This window comes from Chelonia mydas, chromosome 28, assembly GCF_015237465.2.
Source record: "Chelonia mydas isolate rCheMyd1 chromosome 28, rCheMyd1.pri.v2, whole genome shotgun sequence".
Lineage (NCBI taxonomy): Eukaryota > Metazoa > Chordata > Testudines > Cheloniidae > Chelonia > Chelonia mydas.
This window is the reverse complement of record NC_051268.2, coordinates 4,856,817-4,868,920: the sequence shown is the minus strand read 5'-3', so window position 1 is coordinate 4,868,920 and position 12,104 is coordinate 4,856,817. Positions and strand designations below refer to the sequence as shown.

Here is a 12,104-nt window from a genome sequence, read left to right as displayed (position 1 = left end):
AGGAAACCCCATTGGGTTTCAATCGCAGCAAAGGCAGGGAGGCGAGGGGAGAACACAGGGGTCTCAGAGCTTCTCCTTTGTCCCAGGGAGAAGGGTCTAGAGGCCTAGAGTAGGGGGGCTAGTTGTCATGACTCCTGGGTTCTATTCCTGGCTGTGAGAGGAAAGGGGTGTCTAGTGGATTAGAGTGGGGGCCTAGGAGTCAAAGAGAAAACCTCTCCCTTTTCAGCTTCAATGCACATTGAACAAGAACATGGCTTCTCATTTCTTATTGTTAAAAGTTTTGGGTACTTTGCACAGAACGTTATTTCCTGGGGAGAGACGGAGAAGTGGAAGCTGCATTGATTTAATCCTCCAAAAAATAGATAAGGATTAAAATATTCCCCAGACAGCTCAGTCCCACCCGTCCCCCCTCACTGCTGCCAGCAAAGCTCATTTCTGTCCCACAGCCCCGAGAACTGCTGGATGCAAGTCCTGGGCCTGATTTGCAGTAAATGTAGGGGTGACTCTGCCTGCCGAGACTTTTCAGTAGAAAAATTCAGACATGACACCATGCCTGGTGAAGGAGATACGGATGTGTTGTTTGATTGTTTTTCTCATTTTAAATGTACTTGATCATTTCCATGGCAAAAATATTTCTACGAGACCATGAAAAAAGGAAGAAACTGTGAAAATACCCTTGGGAGAGAGGCGGGTTTCCGAGAGCCAGGGTAGAGATGGAGATTTTCATGAAACGGGGACAGGTCAAAGTAGGGCCTTTAGCTGGAGCAAAAGGGGAGGTTTTTTTGTGCAGTTCCATTTGAACCAGCCTCACATCCTGTAGTCCCTAATGCCCCACCCTACCCCCAACATGTGACCTCCAGCCTCCCCACTGGCAAAGCCACTTGTGACTCCTGAGACAGCCCCACTGGTCTGGCCCTCCTCCCCCCTGCAAAAACTGCAGATGCCCCAGCGCTCCCTCTCCTCGCTGGATCCCCTGGCAACCAGATGTCTCTGCAGAATGGCCGCGGTTACTCTCCTGTGTGTCTGTTCAAGGACAGCTTCCGACTTCTCCTGAGAATGCAGCTGAGAAATGACTCGCCCGTCTCCAGATTCTCTCCTGTGGGCTCTGAGAAGCAGGATGGGGCCTGTATGGTAAAGTCCCTGCAACATTCCCCTTTCATCCCAGCCCTGGGATGTCACCAGTAGCCGCTCTCCCCTGGGAGCAGCAAAGGAAATTTCCACCCACCCAGGAGACCCCAGCCTGGAACTAAAGTCAGCTTCAGGCTTCTCCTCTCTCCCTTCTTGGAATCAACTTCATGTTTTTACCAAGAGTTAAAGGAGCCCGAACCCCCAGAGTCTGGAGCAATGTCACAAGTTCCCAGTGTCTCCATGGAAGACAATTTGTTAAATCCCAGATGAGTGGAGTGAAATCAGTTCTCAGCCTGAGTCCTTTGCTCTTAATCCTGAGGATATTGTCCCACCATGGGGCCATTTCCCGCCTCTCTTTCATACAGAAGCACAATTTTCTTTGCACAGACACAGGAACAGCAAGATCTTTCTCTGTCCCTCGTGCGAAGCAGGGTGTCAAATTCCGTGGAACCTTCCTCTTCTGCGATGGAAACAATGGACAAGCAGGGGGCCCTGGGCACCTCCAGCCCTGGCCGTGAGATGTTCCCTCCCCTCTTTCTTTATGCTGCTACAGTTATTTCATGGAATGTCTGGGATGGGGGAAAAGCTGAGTTCACTCCCTGCTGAGGGAAAAAAGGACCCTCAAAATCTCAGGCCCTCAGGGAAAACCCCAACCCCTGCTCCCGGGATCACTGAGGTGCTGGGGATTTCAGGAGGAAAGGGACTGTCTGAATTGTCCAGGTGGGGAATGAATAACCATCTACGAGTAGATCCACCTCATTAACCACTGACACAGGCTGATCGTGCTGCAGATAGATGGGAAACCGGGAGCGAGTCTTTGCTGGAGAGCCACGGAAACAGTGACCCAATTGCACTGCAGTGAATGTGCTGGGGAAAGCTGGACTTTACTGGCAAGTGGAAATAGCAGATCCTAGAAAGACCTGGAGCTCCCCACACCACTTCTGCCAGCAGGGTCAGGTGTTGAGCTGCTCACTGAGCCCCCCACCACCATGACCTTCCAGCAGGGGGTGGCAGCACCCCCCCCCCCCCCCGCCAATGCAGGGGAGAGGGCTGAGTGTATCTCTGCCCCTGAGTCCAGGGCAGGCACTCTCTCTGCCCCACACATAGAATCTGGCTGTGCTGCAAAGTGCCCCCTAAGAACTAGCAACCTCCAGGACAGGAGGTCTGGCCCTCAGAGCAGGGACTGTGTCCCCCATGCTGCTGTTAGGCTCCCAGATGCTCCGGAAACAGGAAGGATCTGAGTGTAACCCATAGCAGCTATGGTCCATCTGGGTATGTAGCTCAGTGGTAGAGCGCATGCTTTGCATGTATGAGGCCCTGGGTTCAATCCCCAGCATCTCCAAGTTCTCTTTTCACCCGGCTGTTTTGCTCATGCCCAGCTGGCATGTGGCCCACCAGTCTCCTTGCACCAGTTTCAATCCTGCTCCGTGAGGGGCAAATGCCAATTGCATGGAAGGTCTGGGGGGGTTTCTGCTCCTAAGTCACCTCGGTACTTTTAAGATTCCCACCCGCTGTGCTGTTTGGGACAATGGTGGATGAGAAGGGAGAATCCTCCAGCACTGCAGGGAAAGGTCCCATCTGCCCAGACTGAGGGGCAAGGAAACGGAGGGGCAGTCGGTGCTCAGAGAGGAGAGAGGTCAGTGATTTACACCCACCAGGGGACACTGTCCTTTTGAGGCGAGTGCAGCTGGCTTGGGATGGTGCTGACGATGGATAGAAAACAGGCTGGAGTCGATGACAGATGAGACCATAGAAGGGGAAGGCGAAGGGCAGCTCCACAGAAGGTCCTGGGTGCTCAGATGCCCCAGATGCCCCTGGCCTGTCCTAGAGAGAGAAAAGACACAGATGGACCCAGCCCCCCTACAGTCATCCCATGGACAAGAATCTGGTTGGGAGTGGGGAGAAGGTTCCCTCTGGACAAAGGGAGCTGAAATCCCCCAGTGTCCTGGAATTTAAGCAATGCAAGCTTCAAACCCAGCACGGGTGGGGGCTGAGATGCATCAGCAGAAAGTTGGTCTGGACAGGGATGTATAATTGTTAGTGGTGCCCAGAATGGGGCCAAGTCCTGCCTCCCCCCCCGCCCACACACACACCTGCCTAAGGCTCTGGGAGGGAGTTTGGGTGTGGGAGGGGGAGGGGCTGGGCTCTGGGAGAGAGTTCGGGTGCAGGGTCTGGGCTCGGGCAGGGGGTTGGCGCTGCAGGAGAGGGTGAGAGGTGTGGCACTTACCTCAGGCATATCCCGAAAGTGACCCGCACCCCCCCTCTGGCAGCAGCCCCTAGGGGTGTGTGTGTGGGGGGGGTCTCTGCGCACCGCTGCCCGCAGATGCCACCCCTGCAGCTCCCATTGCCACAGTTGGCAGAGTCGGCGCTCGGGGCAGGGGCAGCTCATGAAGACCCCCACCCCCACCCCAGGGACCGCAGGGACGTGCCAGCTGCTTCCGAGACCGGCACGCCACACGGCGCGAGAGCGGGCAGGAAGCCGCCTTAGCCCCCTTGTGCTACTGGTGATGGTGGTGGGGGTCCCAGACCCTTTAAATTGCCCGGGGAGGCAGGCGGGACCGGGGGGGACACTCCCAAGGGCCTAACGTTGCTTTGCACAACAATAAATCTTGGAACAGGCCAGAAATTAAATGGCGGCAGAACCTAAGGAATGAAAAGCCTCTGGATTCGTCTGTGTGCATTGACTCCGAACGGGAGCTGTAATTTGACTCACTTTGTGGCTGCAGCCGGTAAAATATCAGGACAAAGTCATCCCAGTGATTGTGACGCTGGGTTTGAGGAGGCTTTGGTCTTATTAAAATGTAATTTTAGCAAGTTACACTTGTGTTTTTAAAAGTGGCTTCCCCAAGCAATCCCAAGTTGTTCTTCCCACAGCTGGCTGATGGTGGGCAGCAGGGGATCTCCCCGATTTGTGGGGGAATCTCTCTGGGCCCCCCTGTTAGTTCTCCACCCTTTCTCCCCCTAACCACGCACCCCTCCCTTTCCCAATATCAATGTTTTAGAGTGACCCCTCCCTCCCTTTATGGGACACAGACTCTCTGTGACAGAGACTGACTGGGGCTCCTCTCTGCATGGCCCCAATGGGGAAGGAAAGACAGAGGGCTGGGGGAGAAGACAGGCAGAAGGAGTCAAACAGGGCTAGACCAGAATAGAGATTTTCTTCCTGTTAAAATGTACTGGAGTCTCGTCACTGAAAAGCCACGTCTTTAGTTAGGTTTGAAGCATCCACCTTTCAATTACCAGGCAAAGGTGTGAAGCGCAGAGACTGGTAACGGCCTATTTTGGGTAAGAAGCACGTGCAGTGGGTGCAACTGGCTAGTGCAAAGGGGACTGCTGCTGGGGTTACGAGTTCAAGCCTTACCTAGAGCCCTGGTTTCTATTATCCAGGTAGCTTCCTCAACTTGCTTTGCCTAATTCACATGGAAAGTGCCATCCTAGCTGTCAGGGTTCCCTCTGAACTCTAGGGCAGTGGTCTCCAAAGCGGGGTGCATGCACCCCAGGGGGTGCACAAGACCATCCCTGGGGGTGAGCCGCTGGCATGGCTGCAGCTGCACTCCTGGACCTTTGATTCTTTGCTGGCGGCAGCTCTTCTCTCTCTCTCTTTTTTTTTTTTGTGCTTCCCTAGAGCTGGCCCTGGGGGTGCATGATCCAAAAAGTTTGGAGACCACTGCTCTAGGGTACAGATGTGGAGACCCGCATGAAAGACCCCCTCAGCTTATTTCTACCAGCTTAGGTTAAAACTTCCCCAAGGCACAAAGTCTTTGTCCTTGGAGGGTATGCTGCCACCACCAAGTGATTTAACAAAGAATCAGGGAAAGGATCACTTGGAGTTCCTATTCCCCCAAAATATCCCCCCAAGCCCTACACCCCCTTTCCTGGGGAGGCTTGAGAATAATATCCTAACCAATTGGTTACAAAGTGATCACAGACCCAACCCCCTGGGTCTTAGGACAATAGAGAAATCAGACAGGTTCTTAAAAGAAGAATTTTATTTTTTTTTAAATGCAAAAATCACCTCTGTAAAATCAGGATGGAAAATAACTTTACAGGGTAACAAAAGATTCACAAACACAGCAGTTTTTGAAACTCTCGGCTTAGTTTCAAAGTTACAAAAAACAGGAATAAACCTCCCTCCAGCAAAGGAAAAATTCAGAAGCAGAACAAAAGATAATCTAACACGCCTTGCCTGGCTTTTACTTACAATTTTAGGATGGTTTATAGGAGAAAGAGTTTTCTGACCTGATGCTTAGAATCGTAGAATCATAGAATATCAGGGTTGGAAGGGACCCCAGAAGGTCATCTAGTCCAACCCCCTGCTCAAAGCAGGACCAATTCCCAACTAAATCATCCCAGCCAGGGCTTTGTCAAGCCTGACCTTAAAAACTTCTAAGGAAGGAGATTCTACCACCTCCCTAGGTAACGCATTCCAGTGTTTCACCACCCTCCCAGTGAAAAAGTTTTTCCTAATATCCAACCTAAACCTCCCCCACTGCAACTTGAGACCATTGCTCCTTGTCCTGTCCTCTTCTACCACTGAGAATAGTCTAGAACCATCCTCTCTGGAACCACCTCTCAGGTAGTTGAAAGCAGCTATCAAATCCCCCCTCATTCTTCTCTTCTGCAGACTAAACATCCCCAGTTCCCTCAGCCTCTCCTCATAAGTCATGTGTTCCAGACCCCTAATCATTTTTGTTGCTCTTCGCTGGACTCTCTCCAATTTTTCCACATCCTTCTTGTAGTGTGGGGCCCAAAACTGGACACAGTACTCCAGATGAGGCCTCACCAATGTCGAATAGAGGGGAACAATCACGTCCCTCGGTCTGCTGGCTATGCCCGGACTTATACATCCCAAAATGCCATTGGCCTTCTTGGCAACAAGGGCACACTGTTGACTCATATCCAGCTTCTCGTCCACTGTCACCCCTAGGTCCTTTTCTGAAGAACTGCTGCCGAGCCATTCGGTCCCTAGTCTGTAGCGGTGCATTGGATTCTTCCGTCCTAAGTGCAGGACCCTGCACTTATCCTTGTTGAACCTCATCAGATTTCTTTTGGCCCAATCCTCCAATTTGTCTAGGTCCCTCTGTATCCTATCCCTACCTGCCACCGTATCTACCACTCCTCCTAGTTTAGTATCCTCCGCAAATTTGCTGAGAGTGCAATCCACACCATCCTCCAGATCATTTATGAAGATATTGAACAAAACCGGCCCCAGGACCAACCCTTGGGGCACTCCACTTCACACCGGCTGCCAACTAGACATGGAGCCATTGATCACTACCCGTTGAGCCCGACAATCTAGCCAACTTTCTACCCACCTTATAGTGCATTCATCCAGCCCATACTTCTTTAACTTGCTGACAAGAATACTGTGGGAGACCGTGTCAAAAGCTTTGCTAAAGTCAAGGAACAACACGTCTACTGCTTTCCCTTCATCCACAGAACCAGTTATCTCGTCATAGAAGGCGATTAGATTAGTCAGGCATGACTTGCCCTAGGTGAATCCATGCTGACTGTTCCTGATCACTTTCCTCTCCTCTAAGTGCTTCAGGATTGATTCCTTGAGGACCTGCTCCATGATTTTTCCGGGGACTGAGGTGAGGCTGACTGGCCTGTAGTTCCCAAGATCCTCCTTCTTCCCTTTTTAAAAGATGGGCACTACATTAGCCTTTTTCCAATCTTCCAGGACTTCCCCCGATCGCCATGAGTTTTCAAAGATAATGGCCAATGGCTCTGCAGTCACAGCCGCCAACTTCTTTAGCACTCTCGGATGCAGCGCATCCGGCCCCATGGACTTGTGCACGTCCAGCTTTTCTAAATAGTCCCGAACCACTTCTTTCTCCACAGAGGGCTGGCCACCTACTCCCCATGCTGTGTTGCCCAACGCAGCAGTCTGGGAGCTGACCTTGTTCATGAAGACAGAGACAAAAAAAGCATTGAGTACATTAGCTTTTTCCACATCCTCTGTCACTAGGTTGCCTCCCTCATTCAGTAAGGGGCCCACACTTTCCTTGGCTTTCTTCTTGTTGCCAACATACCTGAAGAAACCCTTCTTGTTACTGTTAACATCTCTTGCTATCTGCAGCTCCAGGTGCGATTTGGCCCTCCTGATTTCATTCCTACATGCCCGAGCAACATTTTTATACTCTTCCCTGGTCATTTGTCCAATATTCCACATCTTGTAAGCTTCTTTTTATGTTTAAGATCCGCAAGGATTTCACTGTTAAGCCAAGCTGGTCGCCTGCCATATTTACTATTCTTTCTACACATTGGGATGGTTTGTCCCTGTAACCTCAATAGGGATTCTTTGAAATACAGCCAGCTGTCCTGGACTCCTTTCCCCCTCATGTTATTCCCCCAGGGGATCCTGCCCATCAATTCCCTGAGGGAGTGGAACTTCCCTGCTTCCCAAGAGAACACACCAAACAAAGCCTCCCCTCCAAGATTTGAAAGTCTCTTCTTTCCCCATTGGTCTTTTTGGTCAGGAGCCAACCAGGTTATTTGAGCTTCTTAACCCCTTACAGGTAAGGAGGAACTCTAGGCTACCCTTAGCTATATGGTTATGACACGAGGGTAATGAGAGTAATTTTTAAACTCTAAAATGTGGAAGTGGGTCCCTGGCTTGGGAACACCCCCTGTCCCATACTGCCATCATTTCTGGTAGATTGTTCGCTGGTAGGGGGAATTGATTTATTTGCTGCTGAGAAAGCTGCCAGGACAGGTCTCTGGGCACCAGATCTCCCCGCTTCTTCCAGCACACCCCTTGGCTCCTTCTCTGCCCCAGACACTGCTGGAAGAGGGTCCTATATGCACTGAAGTTAAACTTTCCTGAGCCTTCTTAGCACAGTTGGCAGTGCATCAGTCTCATAATCTGAAGGTCCTGAGTTCAAGCCTCAGAGAGGGCAGTTATTTTTGCTCCCTGCTTCACATTTTCTAAAGGAAATCAGGGAAAAGAGACTAGAGCTGAGTGGTTTCTAGACACCCTCCCATCCAGCTAACACACACAGAGAGACTTTTCTAAGGCATTAACTTTTCCTTCTCCTTTATGACTCTTTAATGCAGCTGAAAATACGGGTTCCTAGAAGCCCCTTTCCACAGAGCACATGATCGTAGTGCAAAGAGAAAGCTGCGGGCTGCCAGGTTGTTGTGGGCAAGTAGTGAAAGGGATCCACAAAAAAATCCACTAGGGCCATTGCCCCCCATGCTCACCCCCAAGCAGCTTTGACTCTTGATGACTGTGATGCTGAGATTCCACCTCCTCAGCATCCTTGACCCCCCCTGGAGGCAGGTTCCTGAGACCCCTGTTCATAGTCCTGACCCCAGCCAGTGAGGCATCCCTGCCCAGCCACTCACCTTCTGCCCCAGGAGAACCAGCTGGTGGGCTGCATCCACGGGCAGACAGCTTATACCGCTCCCCTCAGGGCAGCAGCCACAGCTGTTGGCAGCTAATCCACACCTAAGGCTCGGGGGAAGCAGCTGGGGATCACTGCGTTTGAACACATTTCTCTCTAAAACTGATTTAAATTTAGAGCCCCTTCCCCCATTTCTGCTTTATGCCTCATTCCTGTACAGATGTGAACACAGAGAAACTTTTGGCGACCACTTGCAGCTACTTCCCTGAAGATTTTTTAATTCAATAATTGCTGACTCCTACCCCCATTAAGAACAGTGGATTTTATGCCCAAGCACTTGGCTAAAGGCAAAATGACGGGCTAAGGTTTGTTACCCCCATGGCCAGTGCTGGAATTCACTATATTACCCCAGCCCATCTTTAAAAAAGGGAAGAAGGAGGATACGGGGAACTACAGGCCAGTCAGCCTCACCTCAGTCCCTGGAAAAATCATGGAGCAGGTCCTCAAGGAATCAATTCTGAAGCACTTAGACGAGAGGAAAGTGATCAGGAACAGTCAGCGTGGATTCACCAAGGGCAACTCATGCCTGACTAATCTAATCGCCTTCTATGACGAGATAACTGGCTCTGTGGATGAGGGGAAAGCAGTGGACGTGTTGTTCCTTGACTTTAGCAAAGCTTTTGACATGGTCTCCCACAGTATTCTTGCCAGCAAGTTAAAGAAGTATGGGCTGGATGAATGCACTATAAGGTGGATAGAAAGTTGGCTAGATTATCAGGCTCAACGGGTAGTGATCAATGGCTCCATGTCTAGTTGGCAGCTGGTATCAAGTGGAGTGCCCCAGCGGTCGGTCCTGGGGCCGGTTTTGTTCAATATCTTCATTAATGATCTGGAGGATGGTGTGGACTGCACCCTCAGCAAGTTTGCAGATGACGCTAAACTGGGAGGAGAGGTAGATATCACTGGAGGATAGGGATAGGATACAGAGGGCCCTAGACAAATTAGAGGATTGGGCCAAAAGAAATCTGATGAGCTTCAACAAGGACAAGTGCAGAGTCCTGCACTTAGGATGGAAGAATCCCATGCACCGCTACAGACTAGGGACCGAATGACTCGGCAGCAGTTCTGCAGAAAAGGACCTAGGGGTTACAATGGACGAGAAGCTGGATATGAGTCAACAGTGTGCCCTTGTTGCCAAGAAGGCCAATGGCATTTTGGGGTGTATAAGTAGGGGCATTGCCAGCAGATGGAGGGACGTGATCGTCCCCCTCTATTCGACACTGGTGAGGCCTCATCTGGAGTACTGTGTCCAGTTTTGGGCCCCACACTACAAGAAGGATGTGGAAAAATTGGAAAGAGTCCAGCAGAGGGCAACAAAAATGATTAGGGGTCTGGAGCACGTGACTTCTGAGGAGAGGCTGAGGGAACTGGGATTGTTTAGTCTGCAGAAGAGAAGAATGAGGGGGGATTTGATAGCTGCTTTCAACTACCTGAAAGGGGGTTCCAGAGAGGATGGCTCTAGACTGTTCTCAGTGGTAGCTGATGACAGAACGAGGAGTAATGGTCTCAAGTTGCAGTGGGGGAGGTTTAGGTTGGCTATTAGGAAAAACTTTTTCACTAGGAGGGTGGTGAAGCACTGGAATGCGTTACCTAGGGAGGTGGTGGAATCTCCTTCCCTAGAAGTTTTTAAGGTCAGGCTTGACAAAGCCCTGGCTGGGATGATTTAGTTGTGGATTGGTCCTGCTTTGAGCAGGGGGTTGGACTAGATGACCTCCTGAGGTCCCTTCCAACCCTGATATTCTATGATTCTATGATTCTAGGAGCAGGGAGAAGACAGAGCCAGGAGCCACTGAGGGTGGAAGGGAGTTAGGAGCATGTGGAGGGGGGGTGACGGGAGTTATCGAAGATGCATAGGGATACTGCAGGGGTTGGATAGTGCATTTTCTACATTCCCTAGCTGATAGAAAATAGCTGTAATATTCCCTGGAAGTGTGTGTGTGTGTCTCATTCCACGCTCCCCAAGCCAATGGCTAACCTACTACAGGATAACAACCTGCTACTGCTGCGACTCCAAATGCTTCTGACTCAGCCTCTCATCCAGAATAATCTTTCTGCCCTTCTCTTTCCTCATCCAGACAGCCCCAGACTAGATTGTCTCAGAGACCAACAAGGGCTGTTTGTCCTGTGACAAACCTACAGCTCTTAGTGGTCTAAGAAACCCAACAAGAAGAGGAAAACCAGCAGGGTTCAAGGTGACAGCTCTCTCAAACCTCTGTGTGACCTGTGCTTGAGGACTGGTTGTTTCCAAGCCCATGTTTAACCATCCCCACTGCATTGTGAACCTGGGTTTACACGTGTTTGACCCAGGTCTCACAGTCATGTTACATGTCTGCCACCACCAGCGATCCTGCGATTCGAGGATGATCTCCAGCATGGATTTACATGTGGGTCCTGAGATGACACAGGAGTCCGAGCCTGGAACCACAGATCTGTCCACAGTAGGTACAGACATTTCCTGGTGGATCAGCTGCCTGCTGGGAGAAAGTTATTTCTTTTTCCTTCCTTTTCTCTCTCTTTTTCGCTTGGAGGGGAAGATGCTTCTCCTCGAAGCAGGCCACTTGCCTGCGGGAGGACGTGGCGCCGTTGAGGTCAGTTGGTGGCTTGCTCCTCCCAGCTTGCGCTTAGGTGACCAGTTAGCAAGTGTGAAAAATTAGGACAGTGGGTGGGTGGTCATAGGCGCCTCTATGAGACAAAGCCCCAAATATTGGGTCTGTCCCCATAAAATCGGGACATCCGGTCACCCTACTTGGGATGTCCACATCAGTTTTCTTGAGACACCCCTTCAGGGCATGGTAGAAGCCTGCGCGTGTTGTCTTTGAACATGGGACAGCTGATGCACCAGCAGTGACCGCACGATCATGACAAGCAGGAGGTCTGGGGCCTAGCGGCAGGGAAAGTCCGAGACGACTGGAGATCCCAACTCGCTGCAGCCTTCACCCGCTTTCACAGCCGTTGTCGATCCAACGATCCTCTTCTGCCTGATCCACCGTTGAGGACTTGGGGGGTGGGGGTTGTGTTACGCACACTGCACTACGCAGCCATTCTGATTTGCATCTGCCGCTTGGCCTGCATCCCCAGTGTGCAATGACCGGGACTGGGCTCAGTATCTGACCATCCTCCCTCGCTGTGTCCTAGGACCTGGGTCCTGAGCGCCTGCTGACCCAAGTCGGACTGATTTGTGTCTGCACAGACTGGGGGCTTGGGCTCAAACCATGCTTAGTGTGCAGAGTAGACCCACTCAAAAAGGCAGGCCAGGCCAGCCCCTACAGCCAGGCCCGTGCAGAGAGGGTTTTATTCCCTAGTTACCTGGGAAACCCACGGTCCCTTTGTGATGTCTAACTGACTGGGGAGCTTTTGCAGCCCAGCTGAACCACCCAGGGAGAGAGGGAGCAGGAAGAGCTGGGGGCTGCCGGCATCTTCTTGGGTTTTTAAAATGTAAGTGACACTTGACAACGCTTTAGCCATAGATCTGGGCACTAAGCCCTCTTCCCTGTGCAGGGAATCTGTGAAGATGGAGAGTGGAAAAATGGATGGGGTGTGAATGGACACACACCTGGGCAGGGCACA

The 12,104-nt window shown here is 51.3% G+C and overlaps 3 protein-coding genes and 2 non-coding genes across 17 annotated transcripts in view; 4 read left to right on the top strand and 1 right to left on the bottom strand.

Moving 5' to 3' along the window:
- Nucleotides 1–12,104, bottom strand: part of LOC102943236 (zinc finger protein 883) — a 2,438,435-nt gene that overhangs the window by 998,966 nt on the left and 1,427,365 nt on the right.
- Nucleotides 1–12,104, top strand: part of LOC114020163 (zinc finger protein 501) — a 1,907,800-nt gene that overhangs the window by 502,330 nt on the left and 1,393,366 nt on the right. The gene's annotated exons all lie outside the window — the stretch shown is intronic.
- LOC119564595 (zinc finger protein 883) overlaps nucleotides 1–12,104 on the top strand; it is a 1,467,279-nt gene that overhangs the window by 910,010 nt on the left and 545,165 nt on the right. The gene's annotated exons all lie outside the window — the stretch shown is intronic.
- TRNAA-UGC lies at nucleotides 2,399–2,470 on the top strand. The gene has a single exon. It is a non-coding gene; the product is annotated as a tRNA-Ala (tRNA).
- Nucleotides 7,958–8,030, top strand: TRNAM-CAU. Its single transcript has one exon. It is a non-coding gene; the product is annotated as a tRNA-Met (tRNA).